The sequence below is a fragment of the Entelurus aequoreus genome, linkage group LG09, assembly GCF_033978785.1.
Source record: "Entelurus aequoreus isolate RoL-2023_Sb linkage group LG09, RoL_Eaeq_v1.1, whole genome shotgun sequence".
In the NCBI taxonomy this organism is placed as follows: Eukaryota; Metazoa; Chordata; class Actinopteri; order Syngnathiformes; family Syngnathidae; genus Entelurus; species Entelurus aequoreus.
Window position 1 is genome coordinate 23,898,981 of NC_084739.1, and position 26,857 is coordinate 23,925,837.

The window sequence follows — 26,857 nt, forward strand, 5'->3', positions numbered from 1 at the left end:
CGCATACCTAAGTGAGGCTAGGTGACACTGCTGGGAGGCTTTTCCACCATTGGGACACATCTTCAGTTGTGTGCCCCAGCGTCACGGGGTGTTTCGGCCCGGCTTACCACAAGACACCCTCTGCTGAGGAAGGGCCCACCCCAGGGTGATCAAATCCCTGGGTGTGTGTGTCCCATTAGGTGTTAGCCTTAGCAGCCCAGCTGGTGTCACTCCTCCTCAACCACAACCAATGGCTCGTCCTCTCTGCTGTGTTGGCCAGCTCTTTAATGGCCTGTCTGTGAGCCTGCCCCCTGACTCCAACCTCCCTAAGGAGCTTTGCTGTTGTGCTAGCTACAAAGCCCCTACAGCCCACCTCCACTGGGCGCACCCTTACCCTCCAGCCTCTGTCCTGTGCCTCAGCTGCAAGGTTGGAGTACCGCAGCTTCTTGCGTTCATATGCTTCTTCGATGGCATCCTCCCACGGAACTGTCAGTTCAATGATATAGACAATATGGGAGGTTTCAGACCATAGGACGAGGTCTGGACGCAGGGTGGTCGTTGCGATCGCCGGGGGGAAAATTAGCCTCTGATCTAAGTCGACTCGCATCTGCCAGTCCCTGGCTGCATTCAACGGGCTTAGATCAGGATTTGAAGGTCTTGTCTTCAGCTTTTCCCCCTCCCGAACAAACAGTGGCCAAAAAAAATATGAAATATACATGTTAAATAAAACTTGTTTTTAATGTATACTTAGGCCTACTATGCTACGGTATTTTAATGTTGGTCATTGTTTTCTGAGGTGGTTCTTGGAAAAATAAGTTTGAGAACCGCCGCTATAGAAGGAAAAGTGTATCATGTTCATACACTCAGCTGAGGCTTTGTAATGTTTTTCTGCCCATTTTTAGATTGTTTTCCGTTTGTTTGTTTTTGCTGACAGCAGCAGGGCGCTGTGGCAGGGACAACAATGTTATGCAAGCAGTGAATGCAAAGCCAAGCAGAAAACTTGTGGGTTATAAATGCATAAACAGTGAGCAAAGGAAGTTGTGTGCAGAGGAAAATGTTGAGAATGTGATCATTCTGCTCAGATTCATTCCCACAAATGATAACACTCACATTGCCACAACCTAATCCTATTAACTGTTTTTGCACTTAGTGTGTTCAAGATCAATGTGTTTCATATTCTATAATAAGAGTGTACTACAATATGGACAATTCTATAAATTATCCTTAATGTGTAAATAATAAGGTTAGAAAAACACACACAAAAAGACTTCTATACAGGCTAACAATGACCAGCACATAGAGTATGTTCACAACAAACACGTAATTGCATCAATTATGCACATTATAAACATTTTCCAATTTAGACTATATCTGTGGGAAAAATATTTATTTTAATTTTATCTGGGTTGTGTTTTCATTGTCAACATTCCATAAGATTGCACCTTATTCTCATGCTCTTTGACAGTGAGATCATTATTTTGAATTTTCTCCCACCAAAGAAACTTTGTGGCACCATAAAAATAACCTCCAAGCAGATCAACTTTAGCAAAATTTTCCACACCAGAGCATTTTAAGAAAACAGGAAACAATATATACTAAAATTAAAAATTATCATAAACTAATAATACATTTTATTATTAGAGCGCTTTTCCAAATAATAAATGACGCTTTACAGCAGGGGTGTCAAACTCATTTTAGCTCAGGGGCCACATGGAGGAAAATCTATTCCCATGGCATAATAACTTAAAAGTAAAGACAACTCCAGGTTGTATTTTTTGTTTTACTTTGGCCAAAAATAGAACAAACACATTATGAAAACGTACAAATCCCAAATAATTCTCTGGACAAAACACTTCAAGTTTGTTGAAAATTCTGAGGAAATTGGTGCAGCTTCAAAAACACAATGAGTTTAGACTTCGGTTCAGTGTATCTACAAAGCCAGGATGAAACTTTAAGTCACAGTCTTTCTGGGACTGAACAAAAAACACAACATGTAAACTCTTTTAGGTATCAAATACCTCCTTTTGTCATGTCCACGTATCAATCCAGTGCTAACTCAACAAACCGTAAGAAACTGAGGTAAGAACTATTCAAAAGGGTTAAGTTGACTTTTCTTGTGTTTGACATACTTACATTTTAGGGCAAGGAGGGTGCCAAATGATGATGTGTTCGAAGCAGAAGACATAAAACGGCAGGTTTTAAGTTTCATGTGGGTTGAGGAGGAGGACCCACAGTCACCCTTTACTGTGTACCTCTTGCTTGTCCCCGGTATAAATTGTTTGCTTGCCTAACAGAATTGCTATTGTGACATCCAGTGGACACATTTAGAACAGCAGATTATTTTGTTAAAAAAAAAAAAAAAAGCAGCTAATATTTATACAAACGTACATACATACACTCATGCATTCACTAACTGCAACAACTACAGAGGAATCCTGTTTATATCAATACCAGGAAAAGTTCTCAACAGAACCATACAGAACAGGAAAAGTGAATCAGTTGATCCCATACTTTGAGACCAGCAGGCAGATTTACTCTCCTGCTGGCCCCACTATGGACTGGACTCACAGTATTATGTTAGATCCACTATGGACTGGACTCTCACAATATTATGCTAGATCCCCTCGACGTCCATTGCACACATCTGCGGTCCTCTCCAAGGTTTCTCATTGTCATCCCATCGGGTTGAGTTTTTTTTTTCTTGCCCTGATGTGGGATCTGAGCCGAGGATGTCTTTGTGGCTTGTGCAGCCCTTTGAGACATTCGGGATTTAGGGCTATATAAGTAAACTTTTATTGATTCATTGATTGAAAGTAAGGTATCTTGTACGGCCCAGGTTGCCATCCTGCACATCAATGTAGAACAATAGAACCCTCCTTTACTTAGGAACTTCATTGATTATGAAAAAGCCTTTGGCTCTGTGGATAGAGCGAATCTGTGGAAACTGCTGAGAGAAGATCATCACCCTGATTTAAAAAAAAGCAACCAAGAAAGCAGTTTTACATGCTGGCCAGCTGTCGGAGAGTTTTGAAGTCAAGACTGGTGTGTATCAGCGATTCCTTGTATCAACCTTTCTGTTGCTCCTGGTCATAGACTGGATAATGAAGACCACACTAAAAAAAGGAAAGAAAAACAGCACACTGTCATCCCAATCAACAAGGAAATGACCGCAGATGTTTGCGCCCCCATATAAATATGCAAATCATATTGAAATTAGCCATGTGCATGAGATCTGCATACTCTGCCCAATCAGTAGGAGTCAGAAAGAGGTGCTTCTTTCTCATGTTTCCAGTGAACGAAAAAGTGGGATAGCGTGTGTGCGCCTGCCAATACTGTGGGCTCGAGAACCGCACACAGGCTGAAATAAAAAAACAATGGTCAGACATAGGAAGAAGGTGAAGAAGAAGATGGATGTGCATGGCCAAAACAGACTAGGAGACCGGAGATAAATTACTGTTGCACCCTGTTTGAAAATATAGTCACTGCAATGATAGTTAAAACTTTAGAAGAGGTGGGTATAACTCTGATTATCCCCAATATAAATATAGTTTGTGTGGCCTGCTCACGGCCAGATTAGAGGTTCATGTGGGAATGATGTAATATTTGGATTGCAATCTTTTAAATTTTAATATGCCAGCATATCAAAAATGATTTGAAAGACTTGGAGTCTTGTTCGATTAGACTTAGACAAACTTTATTGATCCACAGGGGGAACTTCCACACGGTAGCTCAGTTACAAAGGATGGAAAGGGTAAGGATGGAAAGGATAATGCAGGTATAACCACAAGGCCACTGAGCAGGCCCTGAGACTGGAAGGTTGTGAGTTCAAACCGATTCATACCAAAGACTATAAAAATGGGACCCATTGCTTCCCTGCTTGGCACTCAGCATCAAGGGTTGAAATTGGGGGTTAAATCACCAAGTGATTCCCGAGCACGGCCACCGCCGCTGCTCACTGCCCCCCTCACCTCACAGGGGGTGAACAAGGGGATGGGTCAAATGCAGAGGATCATTTCACCACACCTAGTGTGTGTGACTATTGTTGGGACTTTAACTTTAACCAGCACAACACGAAAGGAACTGACCTGAGGAAGTGGAACAGAGGGCGCCTTAAGAGCACCTGGAGGCAGGATAGTGATGCAGCACTCAAGAGGCAGGGAACCAACTGGAGGAAAGAAGGATACTCTAAACCAGGGGTCTTATACTCTATTTACCTAATGGCCACTGGAGACAGAGTCTGGGTGGGGCTGGTATTCCACAAGAAAAGCTTTGCTGAAAAATGTCTTCTTTTTTTTTTTTTGACACAAAATAAGACGAAAAATACAAAACCAAATTGGGAATTAATAACAAAATAATTAAATACATGTTTGGGTATGTGGAATATATCTTAATACCACTTGGTGCCACAGTCGTGTTTAGCCGACGCACGGAGAACGTCTCCATGCACGGAGAACGTCATGTCCGCATTATGCGTCATTTCCACTTTTTCCTGGTCAGCTGCACGGTGCTGGATAATAGCCTGGTAGCAGTCTCCTTTGATTTTGCGCTAGATGTTGATGTATTTCGTAATGACACAAACACCATGGCATTCGTAGATGGTACAAGTACTGGGATAGCGAGTGCAAAAAGGCGACTGCACCCAGAGTGTTATCTGCCGTGCAGAAGCAGAAATGCCACCCTGCTGTTGTTGTTGTAAACGTAGTAACAAAAGACAAATGAAATCAATTAGAAATATATGTAGTGGTCATCGTGTGAGGCAATGCAAATATTAGTGTGATGCAAATACAAAATAATGACCCACAAATAACGATGTGACCCTATAATTGGTCTGGGTTGTCAGGGACTGTTATTGCCGACAGACACAGCCCCTCTGTTTTCCTGTTCATCGTGATTTGGGATTTAGTGCCTGAGCCTTTTCTCGTGTGGCACTAAGTGATTTAATTTGACTAAAATAGTTGCCCCCCCATTAAAAACTCTTTAAGGTCAGAAAACTCAATTTAAATACTGTTTATAGACTACTTTTTTGTGATGTCAAGGTTTTCTATGTATTTCTATGCAGCATGCGATATTCAGTTACACCAGCAGAGGGCGCGTGGTGCCGTTGGTATCAGTAGCTGGCGCCGTAGAAGAAGTCTGTCAGTACGTGGTATGAAAAGAAGCATATGCATCAAGCTCCGGTTGTAACGCTGTGTTAATTGTTTTGCAGGTAAGCTGGTTTGCATATAACACATACACGCAGTAGTAGAATTTATTCTGTACCTTTTAGAGTAAGCAATGTTAAGCTAATGTCTGTTTTGTGAATGTTATGAGTTAAATTCGAGTCACATTCAGGGTATTTTCTAAGATGGCGGACGTTGGTCCGAGGGTAACCACGGTGACGAGGCAAAATACAGTTAGCTTTAGTTTAAGAGTAAGTTCACAACATAACTCCTCAGAGATACTTGAAAATAAAATGTTAAATGCCATTTATGTTACAAGGACATGCTAAACGAACTTTTGAGTGTTGTATTGATCATAAGCACACCAGATAGGTGTGTCAAAGCTAAATTACAGTTAGTGTGTGCTAAGGCAGTAGATTTACAGTCGCACATAGGACAGTAGATTAGGTACAGGTAATGATAAGATGACACAAATAAATACAATAAATACATATAATGAATACATATAAATACAATACATATATTATTAAACGGTGATTAAGAGCATGATTCTAAGGTAGATAGAAATAGTAAAAAGGGTTTTTGTGTATATATATGTATGTGTATGTGTATACATAAATATATTTTTGGAATATTTGTAAAATTGTTCAACTCCAGACATTGTATTTTGTAGAAGAAGTCTGTCAGTACGTGGTATGAAAAGAAGCATATGCATCAAGCTCCGGTTGTAACGCTGTGTTAATTGTTTTGCAGCTTGATCCTGAAAAATAAATGTGTCGCACAACGAAAGAGTTGGCCCATCTTTCGAGCTGTGTAACACTCGCAGTTGCCTTTTTGTTCTATTGGCACCGTAGTTTTTGGTTTTTGAATCATTGACAATCTGGACAATAAAAGACTTGTCGCACTCACCGCTCTTGTCCTCTGGGTTTTTTGGGATCCACCACAGTAAGCCACGACATATACGTATAATGTCCCGCTGGATGCCGTCAAGCTGAAGAAGGAGTCCTATCGGGTCCTTTTGGCTCATGGGACTCTGAAGGCAGCGGACAGTTACCAACAGGCCAAGCGGTGTACGGCTTGGACGGTTGCAGAGGCAAAAACTCGGACATAGGAGGAGTTTGGAAAAGCCACGGAGAACGACTTCCGGACAGCTTTGAAGCGATTTTGGACCACCATCCGCCGCCTCAGGAGGGGGACGCAGTCCACAGTCAACACCGTGTATAGTGGGGAAGGTGTGCTGCTGACGTTGACTGGGGATGTTGTGGATCGGTGGAAGAAATACTCCGAAGACCTCCTCAATTTAACCTACACATCTTCGATTGAGGAATCAGTGCCTAGGGACTCCGCAGTGGGCTCTCCAACTTCTGGGACTGAAGTTGGCGAGGTAGTTAAGAAGCTCCTCGGTGGTGTCACGTCGGGGTCGCATTTTACTGCGTGGATTGTTCTCCCAGGATGCAGACGGAAAACTCTGGAGGCAAGGTGCAGGTAAGAAAATGGTTTAATGTCCATAAATCAGGCAGGAACAAACAAACAAACCAAGCGTGCCTATAGCACGGGGAGCTAACGGATTATCTAACAAGAAAAGCATAAGGCAGCGCTTAGCTCAGGGATCCAAAGGGTAAACGATGTAACTTGCATGTAAACAAATAAGGAAGCCAGACAGACAGAATAAGTAGCTCTCTGATTAGTGCCCAGGAGCAGGTGAGCGTCCCGAACACTAATCAGAGGCAGGTCAAAACGATCTGCAGTCATGGCAACTAAAACACAAACCCAGGTGTGCTCAAAAACAGGAACTGAGGGAGTCCAAAACTAAACAAAACATGATCCGGGCAACAGATCATGACAGGTGGCAGAGCCCCGGGGGTGGATGACATCGCCCTCGAGGTCCTTGGGGCTCTGGATGCTGTGGGGCTGTCATGGTTTCACTCATTGAGAAATGTTTCTCTGCTTGCATCAAGCCCAGGCGATGTTCCACCCCCGAAAGCCATATACCCCACCGTGATTGGTAGGTTTGTTGAGCTCCACAAAGAACGCTGTAAAGTGCCATTTATATAAAACTTGCGGCCCGCACTAACATGAGACTTTCATATTAAGGTGGGGTCCGAAAATTATCGTCTCGGGGAGCCACAATTGGCTTTGTGCTTTCACCTCAGTTTCCAAAACACAAAAAAGTCTTTAATAATACTGGTAAAAGTCGCTAGATTTGTCGCTGATAGCTGTTGACAAAAAAAAAACTTAGCAAGAGGATTGGAAAGTCGCCAGCTTTTGGCAACAGGCAACTTGACAAGGTGGAGGTGGTGGGGGATAACCTGATCCCAGGCCAGTGAATCCACACAAAACAAACTGCTTTCAAATAAAATGTATTTAATTCTTAAATTAAAATATACCCATATACCTTACATGTAACCAGTAGGGTTATGTGAAAAATGGAAAAAAAAATGTCTGTGCAGTTATCTATATGACTCCGGCTGATTGACGGGCGAAACAGGGAAGCTTATTAAAACCTAGCTGAGAGCCTCAATGTCACAGGAGCGTCTCTCCGGACTTGCTATGATCAGAGCGCATCAATCACACAGTTGCACAAGCGATTTTGTATGATGATTTAATTGATCATTTTGTATCAAAGAAGGCTAGAAAAGTCACGTTTTAGATTGCACTTCACACCTGTTGTTAGTTAATCAATCAACGTTTATTTATATAGCCCTTAATCACAAGTGTCTCAAAGGGCTGCACAAGCCACAACAACATCCTCGGCTCAGATCCCACATGAGGGTGAAAAACACCGGTTGAAAATATTGCTACAGTCTGAGCACTAAACTTATAATATGTTAATTATCTGCTGTTAACTGGTATGTTATTATAACTGGAACTGTTCAGATCTTATTAGGATGATGCAAAACAATCCTCAAATGTAAAATACAAAATAGTTTACTGCAGGAATCTTTTTTATGCATCATAGAGTGGTTTTTTTCAATGTTAGCTTTTTTCATGGATTTTTTTAAGCACGGTTATTAGATGCTGTGATGAAGGATTTGTGCACTTTACATTGGTGTTTATACACTATTTATCATTTATGTTTCATGTATTTATCTAGTTTTTTCTCTGTTCTTGTTACCTTTTTTGTATTTAAGATTCATCCATCCATCCATTTTCTACCGCTTGTCCCTTTCGGGGTCACGGGGGGTGCTGGAGCCTATCTCAGCTGCATTCGAGCGGAAGGCGGGGTACACCCTGGACTAGTCGCCACCTCATCGCAGGGCCAACACAGATAGACAGACAACATTCACACTCACATTCACACACTGGGGCCAATTTAGTGTTGCCAATCAACCTATCCCCAGGTGCATGTCTTTGGAGGTGGGAGGAAGCCGGAGTACCCGAAGGGAACCCACGCAGTCACGGGGAGAACATACAAACTCCACACAGAAAGATCCCGATCCCGGGATTGAACTCAGGACCTTCATATGGTGAGGCACATGCACTAACCCCTGTTCCACCATTCTGCCCTGTATTTAAGATGATATAATAAAATAACACAATATATAATATTGTTGTGTTGGTGGCGGGGTTTTGGGGTAAATCTTCTTTTTGTGGGATAAGGATGGGTTCGCCCAGGGCATAAATCTAGCTAGGACCGCCTCCGGTATGTGTTTTTACCTGAGGCGGGCAGCATCACAAGGTGGCAAAAAACGTAGATTCGGGTACTTATTTTTAGAAGGTAACAAAATAATAATAATAATAATGGATTAGATTTATATAGCGCTTTTCTAGACACTCAAAGCGCTTCACAAAGAAGTGAGAAGCCATCATTCTTTCACACCTTGTGGTGGTAAGCTACATTTGTAGCCACAGCCGTCCTGGGTAGACTGGCGGAAACGTGGCTGCCGGTTCACGCCTAAAGCCCCTCTGACCACCACCCATCATTTATCATTCATTCACTAGTGTGAGCGGCACTGGGGGCAATGGTGAAGTGTCCTGCCCAAGGCCACAACGGCAGTGATTTGGATGGCAAGAGGTGGGGAGCGAACCTGCAACCCTCAAGTTTTTGGTACAGCTGCTCCACCCACCACCCCGTGCCACCCCAAAATAGTAAAAAAATAGTAAAACTTTTTCCTGGTAATACAATAGAATAGAATAGAATTAATTAATTAAATTAAAGTACCAATGATTGTCACACACACACTAGATGTGGTGAAATGTGTCCTCTGCATTTTTCCCATCCCAATGCCTTTTATTGTCACTTTACACAGGTACAATGAGATTAAAAGCAACTCCAGTATCAGTGCGGCAGTCTATAAATATGCAAAACATAGGAAGGAAAGAAAAAAAAATTGTGCAAAAGGAGGTAATGTTCTGAATGTGTTGTTTAAATATTATACTATATACGTATATATAGAAGCATTCAGACTGTGGGTGGAAAGTAAAAATTGCTCACAGAGAGGTGCTAAACTATAAAATCAGTGCCTATGAGAGTTCACTGTGGTATGGCTTTACTAAATAATTGCATTTGCTAAGAAGCAATTCCTTTAGTAGTAAATTACCTTTTTGGGAAGGTAATGAGTAACAATAATCACTTTTCAGAAGAAATGTTCACAAGACACAAATGTACATCTGGGTACAAGTACAAGTACTTGCCAACTCGCGCGCAGCACCTGCTGACATCCACTGTCTCCAGTTGTTCCATGCATGCTGGTTTTTAGTGTTTCAGCACAGTGCTTGCTCTAGAGTTTGTTCTAAGCAAAGGGCGAACGTCTAATGTGCATTAGCTGCAGGCTGCTCTTAGAGAAAGAAGCTCCCCCACCATGCGACACTTTTCACTGAGTCGACAATGCAGTCTCTCCCTGAGGTGAGCCTGGTGATCTATCTGTCTTTCCTCAACTGTCACCCCCGCACACGCTCTTTTTTTAAAGTACACCGAACCGCACTTTATTCCTTTGATAGCCACATTCAAAAAAAAACAAGTGAGGTTTGACTGAACATGAATCCTCTTTTAGCACCAAAATTTCCAAAGTTACACGGCCTAGATCTGCTCTGTAAGATTTAAACGTTACAGCAGCTCTGAGGGATTCTTCAAGGCCAATGTTTTAATAAGTGTTCGCCTGGTGAGAGTTCAAATGAAAGCACTGCACACTCTCTATTAGTGTTGTCCCGATACCAATATTTTAGTACCGGTACCGGTACCAGAATGTATTTCGATTATTTTCGGTATTTTTCTAAAGAAAGGGGACCACAAAAAAATTGCATTATTGGCTTTATTTTAACAAAAAAAATCTTAGGGCACATTAAACATATGTTTCTTATTGCAAGTTTGTCCTTAAATAAAAATAATGATCATTCTAGACAACTTGTCTTTTATTAGTACGTAAACAAACAAAGGATCCTCATAGGGTTGTACGGTATTAGTAGTAGTACCGCGATACTAATGAATCATATTCGGTACTATACCGCCTCTGAAAAGTACCGGTTCGCTGCCCCCAAAATGAAAACAAATGCCATGGGTGGATCTACACCTGACATCCACTGTAATGATACCAAGTACAGTAGTGTATCTAGTCGATACTACTATGATTACATCGATATTTTTTCCAATCACAACATCTTCTTTTGTTTTTTTTAAATGTATATTATGTTTATAAACTCCGGAAATATGTCCCTGGACACATGAGGACTTTGAATATGACCAATGTATGATCCTGTAACTACTTGGTATCGGGTTGATACCCAAATTTGTGGTATCATCCAAAACTAATGTAAAGTATCAAACAACAGAATAGCTTTTTGACAACGTTTAATCAATGTTTGGGTTCTGATGATGATTTGACCATTGAACTTTGGTCATTAACCAACCAATAGTTTACAACACAAATACAATGTTGAAACAACATGCTTTCTGACGAGGTTTAATCAATGTCAGGATGTGACGTTGATTTGATCTTTGAAGTTTAGGTATTTCCCAACCAACAAGGTGGATCCAACGTTGGATATCAATGTTGTCTCAATTTACATTACAAATACAGCTACAGTAATTTGTAACTTTGTTTCAAAGTCAGTTTTAAAAGACATGTATGTATAATCAATGTTGCATCAATGTCTTGTGCCTGCTGGGAGGCAACTTTATTGTTATTCGTATAACAAGACTGAAAGTAACAGAAGTGAGTTATTAGTATAGAATGAGTAAATACAGGTAAAACTAAAAAAAAAAAGAATATTGGGCCAACGTTTATTCAAGTCATTAATTCAACTTCAAATGTGAAACTTATATATGTTAAGCCATAACATCTAAATTATATCAAAAGAAGGCTTGTATTACTGTATATTTGAGTTTCATGTCATGAGCCTATGCTGTGTATTAGTTTCACTCTGTGCATTTAAATTGCTGGAATAAACAAACCTTTGCACGATATTCAAATGTTTTTGAGTTTTAACTGTACATTAATTTTAGCCACATTGCATGTATGATAATAGCATGTTGACAAAATGCACAGTGATTCAACAAAAAAATCCAGTGGACAATGTGTGAAAGCTCCCACAGTAAATCATGTAAAGTGATTTTTTTTTTTTGTAGAATTAAACTAATATAAGACCTTAAATTGTACATGCCATTATTTAAGTAACATTTGAACTTTTGTCACTCTCATGTAAGTCTAAAGAGATGTTAAATACTATATAATAAAACTAAATACAACTCAAATAAAGTAAAATGACTCCTAGGTTTGATCCCCGGGCTCGGGGTCTTTCTGTGTGGAGTTTGCATGTTCTCCCCGTGACTGCGTGGGTTCCCTCCGGGTACTCTGGCTTCTTCCCACCTCCAAAGACATGCACCTGGGGATAGGTTGATTGGCAACACTAAATTGGCCCTAGTGCAGGGGTGGGCAATTATTTTTTACCGGGGGCCGCATGAGCAACCCGAGCACTGCTTGAGGGCCGCACGACAATATTTCAATTAAATTTTGCTCAAATTATTTTTGATATACCGTAAGATAAATAATAATAATAATAATATTTTCATTTAACCTAACTTATCTTTATTCAAAAGCACATGGCTTTTGAAGGTTTTATTTGTAACACTTTCTTACACAGCGCTTCCTGATGTGTAATACCATGCAAAAATGTAAATGTCTGTCACTTTATCCTGCATCCTCTTTGTTGTGAACGTAGCACGCCTGCAAGGTGATTGGCAAAGAAGGAGGAAGCGTTGCTGTTGCGGAAATGAAGAGTGAGGATAGACGTGCGTGTGGAAGGAACGAGATAAGTTGAGCTGTGTTAGTATAGGTTGCTCAATAAAAGTTTAAAAAGAGCGTCAGACTTGGTGTGCACTTCTTCTGGACGCTACAATTGGAGTCAGAAGCGGGATGAAATGCCTACCCGTTCGCCTTGCCATCAAACCTGGGAGTCTTCATTGAGGGCGGAATTCTTCCATGCCAAGCAGCGTGCGCTGCACCTGTAGACGCTGCCTCTGTCCTTCCTCCCTTTCTCTCTCGCTTTGCGGCGAGCTCCTCACGTCCTGGATTCACACCGACATCTGCAGTCGCTGCCGGCACCTTAAGTCCCCACTCAATGTCCTTTCCCTCCCGTTCCATCTTGACGAAGTCGCCAGGAAACATGGTGGCACGTACCTCCCGATGACGTAGCAGGCTGAGCACACAATTAAGCAGCGCAGTATGCACAAAGATTTACTTCTGACACCAATTGTAGCGTCCAAAAGAAGTGCACACCAAGTCTGACGCTCTTTTGAAACTTTTATTGAGCAAGCTATACTAACACAGCTCAACTTATCTCGTTCCTTCCACACGCACGTCTATCCTCACTCCTTCCGCAACTCAAGAAAAACAACATCAACTTCAGCAGGTCGTTACACTATATTCTTTAAACACAGCAGCATGTGTACCACAAATTAAGCACACGGCTTTACCTTTCATTTCTGTAAAGAAATACTTGGCAGTCCATGTCTTTTTTAAAACACGGCATTCGTCATCAACTTTTCTCTTTTTAGCGCATCGAGGACAACCGTGCATCACTTGTTGCTGTGCGCCTTCACTCACAGGACATACGCAAATAAATAACACTTTTCAAAATAAAAGCAGCACAGTTGTATTGCACGCACGACATAGATGATTTTTTAAATTGATTTTGTAATTTGTGATTGCCGCTGCGCCACGAGCATATGTCCACACGGAAGTAATACAAATAACGCTTTTCAAAACAAAAGCAGCACCGTTGTATTGCACACTCGAGATAGATACTTTTTTAAATGTATTTTGTAATTTATGATTGGCCTCACGCGGGCCGGACAGGAACGTACAAAGGGCCGGATGCGGCCCGTGGGCCGCAGAATGCCCAGGTCTGCCCTAGTGTGTGAATGTGAGTGTGAATGTTGTCTGTCTACCTGTGTTGGCCCTGTGATGAGGTGGCGACTTGTCCAGGGTGTACCCCGCCTACCGCCTGAATGCAGCTGAGATAGGCTCCAGCACCCCCAGCGAGGCCCAAAGGGACAAGTGGTAGAAAATGGATGGATGGATACTCACCCCCTTGAAGATGCTAGGCAGACGTATGATAATCATAATGGAGCAATTGGAAGGTGTTTTTTTTAGAGTGATGTTACTAAAAAAATTTTGGAAATTGTATTGCTCATATCGGACTGAGAAGCCAGACCCAACTAGTCCCATTAAGTTTGATTTCTGAAAAAAGTTTGGCAAACGATCCAAATATTGATACTATCGATAACCAAGAGTATGCGTATTGGATGGATATCAGTGTGTGGATGTCAATATCTTTCGGGTCTCCTCTATATTTATTTTTAGAAATGTCTTATTGTTGTTGTGTTGTCCAGATTGGTACATTGTTGATTTTGCTTTATTTAATTTACACGTTTGTACAAGTACCCCATACATTTGAGTTTACGAGCCTCCCCACCGCTTGTTGGTGTAGTGATTGCCAGAATGAACCAGCTTAGAGCAGCTCCAAAACATCCGATCTTACCGGGTGACAAAGAAAGCCCACTGCTTGAGATCAATACATTCCTGCACTTAAACCACCGGGATGGAGTAAACGAGTGCGAAAGAGAGCGCTGACAAGGAAAAGCGGTCGAATCAAAGAAACAACACAACAAAAACATGACCGACCACGAGGCAGTCTGAGTTTAGCACCATCGGTCCGCACCACAATGAAGCAGGAGCTTGCCGGAGGACATTTACTCATGAATATATAGAGAAGCTGCCAATTGTATGCCCGACGTGTTTCAGTTTGTTCTGACTCCTGACTCTACAAACTGAACAATCTAGCATACCCTTCCTCACTGGTCAACTATGACCTCCGGTCCGTCACTCAAAGATGTCAGTGTGCAACCTGAACAACAATAAACGACAGAGAAGCAGCCCGTAGGAGAGACTGCATTCATCCACTCTACAAGGTAAACATTGTATATTATTGCATTACTAATAATAATTAGCATTAAACTATTGCAGTTGTACGGAGCCCCTAAAGGGACATGGACGTTTTGCGAGATCTCGCAAAAGGTTTTTTTCCTATGTCAGTGAACCGGAAGTAAAACAGACTACAGCAATGGAGGAGCGGGAGCATGCGGGAGCCTACCCATCATCTGTGCTCTGTTGTGGGACCATAATACGATTTGATGTCTTTATATGTTAGGCCAATACTAAAATATAAATCAATAAACTTCTCCCACGAATGATGGGTAGGCTCCTCCATCGCTTTGTCTGTTTCACTTCCGGTTCACCATCGCTGTGTCTGTTCACTGATATAGGAAAAAAAACTTTTGCAAGATCTCGCAAAAAGTATCGCGAGATCTCGCAAAAAGTATTGCGAGATCTCGCAAAACATTTTTTTCCCTTCATGTCCCTTTAGGGCAGGGGTGGGCAAACTTTTTGGCTCAGGGGCCACATGGGCCTTTGAACTTTGACAGACGGGCCGGGCGAACACATGATGCATTTCAAAGCATATCATATCTGTTGGAACTAAGAGTAGACTTCCCAAACATGGGCTATACATCTCTTTTCAACAATATCATATCAAAACCACAAAGACACACAAACATGGTATTACAGGGTTAACACTTACATTCACTTTCAGTGGGAGCAGTATTGTTGATAACCCTTTTTTTTGCCAATGCGTCAAAGTCTAGTATCAGTTTTGTTGTGGCAATTCTCAAACGTATCTTTGCTTAATTTTGTTGTAATATTTGGCGGGCCGGATTAAAAAGACCAACGGGCCGGATGTGGCCCCCGGGCCGTAGTTTGCCCATCCATGCTTTAGGGGCTCCGAACAGTTGTAAGAAATATTGTTTTTTCTAAACAATATTTCTTATCTAAAAGTTTGTATTTTATTTTTTAAATGCATGTTAGATGTTGAAATTGTTCAGTTTTAGAGGTCAAGCACCCATTAAATTGATTTCAATTTCTTTCAGGGAGCAACATTGAATTGAGATACAAGTGTTTTGAGTCAAGAGCTTCGAGAACCAATGAAACTCGCAGGTTCAAGTACTACTGTATTGTTGTATTGGAAAAAGTTATTAAATACCGGATGGATTTAGGATGCAAAAAGCCAAAGTATTTGAATGAGAACTAAGAGTAGTTTTTGCTTGTTATTTTGCGCTCTGGATTTTATTTTATTCAAACAATTGTGTGTAATAAAAGGGAATACGTGGGGGAATGTATTATGCCGTTGATATAGGTAAATTGCCTTATGTTGTAAACCTGAATTTGTAAAAAAAAAAAAATTCTAAAAGACGTTTAAAATAGGCAAGTCAAATTAAAAAGAAAATTAAAAGGAAAAAAAATAAATATATAAAATTATAATTCAAATTAAAATCAGAAAATACAATAGTTGTAAAAACAATAATAACAAAGTAATTGAAATACTGTAGATAAAAGACTTTCAGTTGTCATACGCACAATCAAATGTAAGAGTTTTCAGCTTGGATTTGAACATTGCCAACGTTAAGGCCTGTCTCACATCTACAGGAACACTATTCCAGATTTCAGGAGCATAAAAAAGAAACACAGTTTCACCATGTTTGGTCCTGACTGTGGGCACCAGCAGGAGAACACCCTCTGAGGTTCTCAGAGCTTGAAATTATTCACATGGCTCTAAAATGTCAGAGATGTACTTTTGGCACAAGACCAAGAAATGACTTGTCAGAAGGAGAGGTGTTTTAAAGTCTATTCTCTGAGCAACAGGAAGCCAGTGCAGTGACCTGGACTGGACTAATGTGTTCATATTTCCTGGTTCTAGTCAGGATTCAGGCAGCAGCATTGTGGATGTACTGCAGCTGCTTTACAGCTCGTTTAGAGAGTCCTTAGAGAAGGCCAATGCAGTAGTCTAACCTGCTGGAGACCAAGGCATGGATTAGTCTTTCCAAGTCTGATTTAGACATTATTCTTCTGATTTTGGCAAAGTTTTTCCAGGTCGTGAAAAACTGAAGATGTTATAGACTTAATGTGGCCGTTAAAGTTCAACTCTGAGTCTACTATTACCCCTCGATTTCTAACCTGATTGTTAGGTTTCAGGGAGAGGGTTTCAAGGTGACTAATAATACTGTATCATTGCTTCTGTGGGAGGGCAGCACGGTGGCAGAGGGGTTAGTGCGTCTGCCTCACATAACGAAGGTCCTGAGTAGTCGTGAGTTCAATCCCGGGCTCGGGATCTTTCTGTGTGGAGTTTGCATGTCCTCCCCGTGACTGCGTGGCTTCCCTCCGGGTACTCCGGCTTCCTCCCACCTCCAAAGACATGCACCTGGGGATAGGTTGATTGGCAACACTAAAATTGGCCCTAGTGTGTGAATGTGAGTGTGAATGTTGTCTGTCTATCTGTGTTGGCCCTGCGATGAGGTGGCGACTTGTCCAGGGTGTACTCCGCCTTCTGCCCGATTGTAGCTGAGATAGTCTCCAGCGCCCCCCGCGACCCCGAAGGGAATAAGCGGTAGAAAATGGATGGATGGATGGATGCTTCTGTGGGCCAAAGACAATGATTTCAGTTTTGTCTGAGTTGAGCTGAAGAAAATTGTTTTGCATCCCACACACTCATCTGTTTGATGCAGCGACAAAGTGAATAAACAGACCGACATTTACCTGCCGTCAGTGACACGTAGATCTGAGTGTCATCTGCATAAATGTGGTAGGACACATTGAAGCTGCGTATTAGCTGACCTAGTGGTAGCATGTACAAGTTGAACAATAGGAATCGAGCCCTTGAGGAAGCCCACATATCATAGCTATTAGATCAGAGACACAGTTACTAATTACAATAAAGTATGTCCTGTGATCGAGATAGGACTTGAACCAGTTAAGAGCAGAACCAGATATTCTGACCAAGTTGTCTAACCTCTGTACTAAGATATTATGGTCAACTGTGTCAAAGGCAGCGCTCAGGTCCAGCAGAACCAAGACTGAGACATTTCCTCCATCTTGGTTCAGGCGGATATCATTTGTCACCTTGATCAGTGCTGTTCCAGTGCTGTGGTGGGCCTAAAGCCTGATTGGAAAGTATCAAACATACTGTTAAACATGTTGTTGGTATACAACTTTTTCTAGGACTTTGCCCGAAAATGGCAGGTTTGATATGGGATGATAGTTGTTCAGTAAGTAGACAGATAGTTGTTGGTAAACAGCTCGGCGCAGATTTTAGAAATCTAGTGGGTTACTCATCCAAGTAGCAAATTGATGGACTCAGATTGTGCATGATTTCTTTAACTGTTTTGTCAGTGACAGGAGTGAAATGTGCCAGCTCTAGTTGACTAGCTGGCTGCAGAGTAGCTATTTATTTTCCAGGATATTATTGTATTTTTAATGCCTTGAACTTTATCATGAAAGAATATTGCAAACTCATTGCACTTTGATGTAGAAATTGGTTCTACTAAAAGTAAAACTGAAGAGTTTTTCAATCTGTTTACAGTTGCAAACAGGACACAAGAATTGTTACTACAATTTGTGATGATTTCAGAAAAATGTTTTTCCCTTGTTATACGCAAAGTCTGGTTGAACAAAATTAGCTTTTCCTTGTAAATCTCATAATGAGTTTGGGGCTTTTAGCACCATTTCTGTTTTGGCTCTGGAGCACATCCCTTTTCTGTGCCCAGACAGAGTCTTTGTTTCTCCATGGCGCTTTTTGCCTACTTTTAACCATTCTAACCTTGACAGGAGCAATGCTGTCCGAAACATTTACAACACTTGATGTATAGGAGTTCAACAGATCACCAACGAAAGCATACGGGGTGTTTTCAAACATAATCATTCCCACAAACTGTGTCTGTATGCTATCAGCTATGAGTCTTCCCCGAACAACCACAGACCCAACTGTTGGTTTGGGTCAACAGACAAGTCGAAGAAAACACAGAAATTATCTGACAATGCAGCATCGATAACATTCACGTTTGAAATAGCAAAACACTTAGTAAGGATCAAATCAATAGTGTGGCCTCTGCTGTGGGTGGGCTCGTTTGCATGCTGAATTAGACCAAACATTTCACTGGGTTCTTTAGCATCCCTGTCATTGGCTACATCTACATTTTAAGTCCCCTTTGATGATCAAACACTCAAAGTCAGTGCACAAAAATGAAAGGATTTCCATAAAGCTATCAATAAATGAATTTGAATTATGTGGTGGTTTGTAGTGAGTGATATAAAGTATGGATGTTTTTTTTTATCTCCATTTTGAATGGCACACACTCAAAACCTCCTAATGACAATTTATGGGTGCGGATATTTCTTGCTGAATATGGCACAAACACTCTCACCCCTCAGGTTTTGTCGTGTCTCAAACACATAGTTAAAGTGAGATGGGCTGGTTTTAATCAGAACTGCATTTTCTGTGTTTATTATTTAAAAATAATGTATTACCTAAAGATCTGACATTGAGTACTGTGTGTTTGAGATTAGCTAGATTTGCCCTGGACATTGTGTTCTTCAAAGGAATGTGGATTACATTTCTCATTACTTAACTGTCTGCCTCTTAACTAATCTATGTGCTATGATAGTAGTTGTTATTTTAGAAGGGAGCACTTCCTTATTTGCCCTCTATAATGGAATAATAATAATAATAATAATTAAAATAAAATAATGCAAAAGAAATAATATGGCAAATCATATTTTCATAATCTAATCGGATTTGTTAGCTTTTGCTCAAACTCAATGAATAGTCGAATATATGCCATGTTTTGTTTTTGTTAAGAGCGAAATAAACAGATTATGATGATATCTAGTACTTTATACTGATTGGTCACTAGGTGTCAGTACCAATGACGTCCCAACAAGCCCCTTGAGCCCTGAGGTAAAACAGCCTCTCAACAATGTTGATAAAAGACTCTTGTTTTCAAACAAATACTTTTTAGAGAGTAAGAGATGTGGGAAGCCAAAACCCGACCAAATTTTTTTTAGAAACCTCACACCAGGAAGAAAGCTGAAGTGACTGCCGTAACTGTAAACTGATTATCTCTTACACTCTCAAAACAATTTGTCTGCACACAAGAACCTTTCACTAATATTTAAAGAACACATGATGAACGCAATCAATCTATCCTCCCAACTCACCTGCTGTACATGACGATATTGAAGGGTTTAATACTGTTGGATGATTGGACTGCAGAGTTGGTAGTCGAAACACACTCCTAATCGCATTTATTATATTCAAAGACAGCCCTAATAAATAAATAAAAATATGTTTGCTCAGTATGTTTGCCCTGTTTTTTCAAGTCTGGTCATCATAATCAACAAATTACAGGCAGCTTATAAATGAACTCCGAGATATTCCAAAGTTTTCTTCCCATGATTCTCCGTCCGAAAATTCCTTCCGAAATTCCGTCTTTCTTTGCTTCAGACCTGCATCTGCGCCGATACATTATTGGTGGTAGCGTCAAGTTCGTAGCGCAATTTGAGATGATTTATTGACGCTGTCTGCTATTGTACATCAGCATAGCCATTAGAGGTGTAAGATTTCTAATCTGTGCCAATATTGCAGCAGACGTCACAACAGAACTAGTGTTTTAACTTGTTAGGAGCCACAGACGCCTAGTGTGACGTCATAGGTCAACCAGAAAATAAATAATTGTATCCGCGCTAAAAGAAAATAAGCGCCCCTCACTGTATGAAAAAGCACATGCCGTTTGACCAATTGTCGCTTTAGATAAGGCCTGGGCAAATATTTTGACTCGGGGGCCAAATTTTGAGAAAAAAATGTGTCTGGGGGCCGGTATATCTATTTTTTTAGGAACACTAATACAAAACCTCACAATAATATCTGATTGAATGCTAAAAACAATATGACAGACCGCCTTAAAAAAAGAAATGGAATTTTAAACAGACACCCAGAATGTACATGAAAATAAAGAATGTGGGATTTACAATATTAACTATGAACGATAAAACACTGAATATTGGCAACATATGAACTTCACACACCCTCTCGATCGACACATTTTACAATCAAGCGAAACGCAACAAAAATGCAACAAACACAGCGATATATGAACGCGAAGGGTAAAAAAAAAACCACCTACAATCTGATATATCTGATATATCACTAAGTTTTAGAACTTTGTTGTAAAAATATTTTTCCGCGTCTGTCCCTGACACCCGCATTTCAGGCTGACACTCTGTGGAAACGCTCCCCACCCACACGGAGCTGCTGTGACTTAGATTACCATAGTAAATAGTATATCATGCAAAAGCGCAGATTCCAACCATTGAAAAACTTTGAATAGTTCAAGACTTACGATAATTTGAAAACATCACTGCACATCATAATGGCAGCTACAGTTTCGAACTTAAAGATCTGAAAAAAATTATTTGGGAATGTCTGGCGGGCCAGATTGAAAAGCTTATTTTCCCAGGTCTGCTTTAGAGAGTGTGCATGGACACTGGGACTTGACATGTAGGTGTGAAAATACAGAAAAACAAACTGTAGTAGTGGAAACGTAGTGACTGAGAGCCGTTTGGGTCAACCGTGGGGGAGTTTTTTATATTTATGTAAGTTATGCTACCCCTTCTAAATTATAGATAGGATTAGATACCAATAACTTTTTAAATTTGTAAAAAGAAACACAAATATGGGCTGGAGGCTGTGGTAGCTCCACATCAGGCGATAAAGTATTTTACTCCAAAGCCGTAGCTAAGTACAACCAGAAGTGCTGTAAACACAACAAAATACCTTCTTTATTCAAATTTGGATGATACAGTAACACTTTTATGGCGAGTGTCAGGCATCTTTCCAAAATGCGATTAGATATAATGCATGGGTGGCAAAACAGTAGAAGATTAAACTGTAAGAAGATAAAATGTGATGGTGCGTGAAGAGGCAACGGCATGTATACCTGCAACCTCGTTATTTATTTACAATCACAGTGACACCCTAAGCACGGGTATATATCTGTGCTCCAAGATCCACTGGTAATGTTGCAATTATAATGTGTCGCCTCTGCTTGACAGTAAATAAATAGATCTTGTAGATCGTGTCTTTAACTTAATCTAAGTGCAACTGTCTAGATCCGATGTAGACAACTTTCATTTATTGCCTTATATTTCATGAAATGTTTTATTTGTGGCTTTGCAATATTCTTCTAAAGCTGCGAGGCAATCAATAACTGCAATCATTTAATATGTCAAATAGGTAGAAGGAACAGGTACAACTCACCAAAATATTCTTCCTCTGCTTGATGTTTAAAATATGTCCTGCAAATCCCCACAAGTTGGATCTGAAATCTGATTAGGAAACTTTTTTTTCTGTCCTTGGTTATGAACGATTACATGACTGAAAGCATGTGCAAATATCAAGAGATCAAAAGAGAGGCTCTGGTTTGATGAAAGCTAAAACTGTCGTATGTGGATGAGCCAATCGAGTGGGAAGACAGTGAAACTCTTGCCTGGGATTTTATTTTTCCTAAAAGGGCATCAGATATGTTTTAGGCCGTGGAAGGTTTTTGATCAAATTAAATCATCATCGGCAAAGACAAAATAATTGTGTGATTAGATTTAGAATGTGTTGTGGGAATGTGTTGTTAGATTGTACTACTGTCAAAACTACCACATTTACTTATGCATATTTTGGTAAGTTTTTTTTCAACGTCAGACTGTTTATTTCCTCACCGTGGCAACTGAAAATCTACAGTTTGTTTTGCCTTTAACCACTGTTTGTAATAACGGCGTTATATAACAACGGCATTATATAATAACGGTGTTAGTTACTTTTACTAGCAATGGGTGACCTAATTAATTACTTTTAGGTCCGTTACAACGCCGTTAGCGATAGCTTGATGTAACATGGCACGCTACTTTTGATGTGGTTTTATGTCAACAACAAAAGATCGTCATAAGCTGTTATGTATACTTTAATAATGTACATGGTAATTGGGATTTGTTATATTTCGTATATATTATACAAACCCCGTTTCCATATGAGTTGGGAAATTGTGTTAGATGTAAATATAAACGGAATACAATGATTTGCAAATCCTTTTCAACCCATATTCAATTGAATGCACTACAAAGACACGATATTTGATGTTCAAACTCATAAACTTTATTTTTTTTTTGCAAATAATAATTAACTTAGAATTTCATGGCTGCAACACGTGCCAAAGTAGTTGAGAAAGGGCATGTTCACCACTGTGTTACATGGCCTTTCCTTTTAACAACACTCAGTAAACGTTTGGGAACTGAGGAAACATATTTTTTTAAGCTTTCCAGGTAAAATTCTTTCCCATTCTTGCTTGATGTACAGCTTAAGTTGTTCAACAGTCCGGGAGTCTCCGTTGTGGTATTTTAGGCTTCATAATGCACCACACATTTTCAATGGGAGACAGGTCTGGACTACAGGCAGGCCAGTCTAGTACCCGCACTCTTTTACTATGAAGCCACGTTGATGTAACACGTGGCTTGGCATTGTCTTGCTGAAATAAGCAGGGGCGTCCATGGTAACGTTGCTTGGATGGCAACATATGTTGCTCCAAAACCTGTATGTCCCTTTCAGCATTAATGGCGCTTTCACAGATGTGTAAGTTACCCATGTGTGAGGGGCGTGGCCTGCGGACCTGCAGCAAAGCGGGATGTGCCTGGACCGGCTTCGAGATTAACGACAGGTGCGTGGATGACACAGCTGAGAGTGTTTGTCTGATCACCTGTCGCTCTGTTAAAGGGAGCAGTCGGGAAGGAGAAGGGGGTTGTGGATGGTCGTTGAGGGTGGCGAGTTGGCAGCGGAGCACGAGCGAAAGAATGCAGAGAAACCATTTGTGTGCTCACTGAGAGTGACATACATTTGCTGGAAAGCATAAAGTACTATTTATTGCAAAATAAATCATTGTGCGCAAATATGACCGAAGCTTTCATGTCCGTCTGTGGTGATCCAAGGAACCCTGGGGAGCAAGACTTTCACACCATGTCTTGGGCACTAATACACCCCTATACCATCACAGATGCTGGCTTTTCAACTTTGCGCCTATAACAATCCGGATGGTTCTTTTCCTCTTTGGTCCGGAGGACACAACGTCCACAGTTTCCAAAAACAATTTGAAATGTGGACTCGTCAGACCACAGAACACTTTTCCACTTTGTATCAGTCCATCTTAGATGAGCTCAGGCCCAGCGAAGCCGATGGCGTTTCTGGGTGTTGTTGATAAACGGTTTTCGCCTTGCATAGGAGTTTTAACTTGCACTTACAGATGTGGCGACCAACTGTAGTTACTGACGGTGGGTTTCTGAAGTGTTCCTGAGCCCATGTGGTGATATCCTTTACACACTGATGTCGCTTGTTGATGCAGTACAGCCTGAGGGATCGAAGGTCACGGGCTTAGCTGCTTACGTGCAGTGATTTCTCCAGATTCTCTGAACCCTTTTATGATATTACGGACCGTAGATGGTGAAATCCCTAAATTCCTTGCAATAGCTGGTTGAGAAAGGTTTTTCTTAAACTGTTCAACAATTTGCTCATGCATTTGTTGAAAAAATGGTGACCCTCGCCCCATCCTTGTTTGTGAAAAACTGAGCATTTCTTGGAATCCAATTTTATACCCAATCATGGCACCCACTTGTTCCAATTTTGCCTGTTCACCTGTGAGTTGTTCCAAATAAGTGTTTGATGAGCATTCCTCAACTTTATCAGTATTTATTGTCACTTTTCCCAACTTCTTTGTCACGTGTTGTTGGCATCAAATTCTAAAGTTAATGATTACTTGCAAAAAAAAATGTTTATGAGTTTGAACATCAAATATCTTGTCTTTGTAGCATATTCAACTGAATATGGGTTGAAAATGATTTGAAAATCATTGTATTCCGTTTATATTTACATCTAACACAATTTCCCAACTCATATGGAAACAGGGTTTGTATAAAAATATAATATACTATAATATAATATTATATCAGTATATGTGTATGTATGTATATATATATATATCTATATATATATATATATATATATATATATATATATATATATATATATATATATATATATATATATATATATATATATATATATAGATAGATATATATATATCTATATATATATAGATATATATATCTATATATATATATATATATATATATATATATATATATAGATATATTTATATCTATATATATATCTATATATATATATATATATATATATATATATATATATATATATATATATATATATATATATATATAGATATATATATATATATATATACACACTACCGTTCAAAAGGAAAAGCACTGTACTTTTCAATGAAGATAACTTTAAACTAGTCTTAACTTTAAAGAAATACACTCTATACATTGCTAATGTGGTAAATGACTATTCTAGCTGCAAATGTCTGGTTTTTGGTGCAATATCTACATAGGTGTATAGAGGCCCATTTCCAGCAACTATCACTCCAGTGTTCTAATGGTACAATGTGTTTGCTCATTGGCTCAGAAGGCTAATTGATGATTAGAAAACCCTTGTGCAATCATGTTCACACATCTGAAAACAGTTTAGCTTGTTACAGAAGCTACAAAACTGACCTTCCTTTAAACAGATTGAGTTTCTGGAGCATCACATTTGTGGGGTCAATTAAACGCTCAAAATGGCCAGAAAAAGAGAACTTTCATCTGAAACTCGACAGTCTATTCTTGTTCTTACAAATGAAGGCTATTCCACAAAATTGTTTCGGTGACCCCAAACTTTTGAACGGTAGTGTATATATACTGTATATATATAATATGTAAATATTACACATGTTATATTTTACATTGCTACTATGGTACATTTTTAGTCTTCTTTATACCTGCATTATCCTTTCCATCCTTACCCTTTCCAACTTTTGTAACTGAGCTAATGTGTGGAACAATTTCCCTTGTGGATCAATAAAGTTTGTCTAAGTGTAATAGTGAAAGCAACGTGCAGCACCGCACTAAAATGAACTTGATATCAAATAGGAAGAGGCACAATCGCGCTGTGACACAACATACGCACACGTACAGGATGGGAGTATTGAAGAACAAATCAATGATTGAAGTGAGAAATTAGCCATCCAAAACATACCCCGTTTGTTGACAAGAACATATGTTATGTTATGTTATGTTATTTTCATTTATTATGCGCCCCCCAACCAACTGTTACATCAGCGATCGAAGCACATTCAATCTCTTTATTAAGCAGAGGTAAACAGAATCCTGTGAAAAGATTCTAAAGGGCTGGCGTCAAAGCAGACAAAGTGCACTGCTAAGTGCTAAAGCTAAAAAAAAAAACACAACTCCGTTAAAACCCTCAATGACATCACACATCACCAGGCAACAGGTGATGTGTAAAGCACAGACTCCGCACAGTGTGCTCTTATATTAAACATCTGTCAAAGTTCAAGTTCAAGTACCAATGATTGTCACACACACACTAGGTGTGGTGAGATTATCCTCTGCATTTGACCCACCACTCTCACCCCCTGGGAGGTGAGGGGAGCAGTGAACAGCAGCGGTGGCCGCGCCCGGAAAACATTTTTGGTGATTTAACCCCCAATTCCAACCCTTGATGCTGAGTGCCAAGCAGGGAGGTAATGGGTCCCATTTTTATAGTCTTTGGTATGACTCGGCCAGGGTTTGAACTCAGGGCGGACACTCTAACCACAAGACCACTGAGCAGGATATGCATATGCCAGATATTTAATTTTTTTTTTTTTTTAAAGTAACGTACACATTTATTTCCCTGGTAATGAATTACACTTATTAAAGAGTAATTTCATTAGTAATTTCATTAGTAATTAGTCATTTCATGTAATTTTTTTGGTAAAGTAACGAGTTACTATAATGAATTACTTTTTAAAAGTAACATCAGAACACTGCCTCAAACATAACTGAAGTCAGTGCAACAGGTTTAAAAAAGTGATTTTCTTGATTTTTTTCAAACTGCTGCACCTCCCCTTGAAATGTTGTGGCACTTACCAGAGGAGGACCACCTAAAATTGGTTTAGAGCAGTGGTTCTTAACCTTGTTGGAGCTACCGAACCCCGTCATATGCGCATTCACCGAACCCTTCTTTAGTGAAAAATAAAAAATATATATATTTTTCAAATTCAAGACAAAGTTATATGTTTTTGGTAACACTTTAGTATGGGGAACGTATTCTAAGTAACAAAGACTTAATTTAGAGTTCTTTGGTTAGGGTTAGTGTTAGAGGGTTAGGGCCAGGGTTAGAGGGTTAGGCTTATAAAAAGGCATTAATTAATAAGTACTTAATAATGACTAGTTAAGAGC

General features: G+C 40.0%; 1 long non-coding RNA gene across 1 annotated transcript; it reads right to left on the reverse strand.

Annotated features, from left to right (window-relative positions):
• Positions 1-1,859: 1,859 nt before the first annotated feature.
• LOC133657261 (uncharacterized) lies at positions 1,860-21,841 on the reverse strand. Its single transcript, XR_009827249.1, has 3 exons — positions 21,780-21,841; positions 6,048-6,606; positions 1,860-3,092 (listed from the first exon to the last, which is right to left on the reverse strand). It is a non-coding gene; the product is annotated as an uncharacterized LOC133657261 (long non-coding RNA).
• Between the last annotated feature and the right edge of the window lie 5,016 nt (positions 21,842-26,857).